Source organism: Electrophorus electricus, chromosome 5 (genome assembly GCF_041902795.1).
Source record: "Electrophorus electricus isolate QZ-2024a chromosome 5, ASM4190279v1, whole genome shotgun sequence".
NCBI lineage: Eukaryota > Metazoa > Chordata > Actinopteri > Gymnotiformes > Gymnotidae > Electrophorus > Electrophorus electricus.
In genome coordinates this window covers 31,669,258-31,669,665 of record NC_137501.1, presented here as the reverse complement: position 1 = coordinate 31,669,665, position 408 = coordinate 31,669,258, and positions in this window count along the sequence as shown.

The window sequence follows — 408 nt, the reverse complement described above, 5'->3', positions numbered from 1 at the left end:
ACGTGAAAAGCGACAGTCCACAACGCGAGGGGAAACGGAGTAATGGAAGGCTTACGGTCCACACAGGACTGTCCGGAGGGCTTGCGTTTCATGTTCAGTGCCCGCGTGGCGGCACACCGGTGGGACCGACCGATCGCGTTCGCAACGTGTGGGCACATAAAGGTCTTTGACCGTACTGACGATTTAAACGTGCAGTGTGAACCGACAGAACGATCGATGTCCAAAATCGCTCTTCCACCCTGACCCCAGGCTCGTGCCATCAAAGCACTGCTGGAGAGGAACGTGCAAATCATAGCGTGCATTTACGCCACAGATCAGTCGCCTGAGGTTTACCACTGCACAGTATTGTACAGGCGGACAACAAACCGAAAATACAGGAAACATGGAAAACGTGAAGCGCGCGGACAG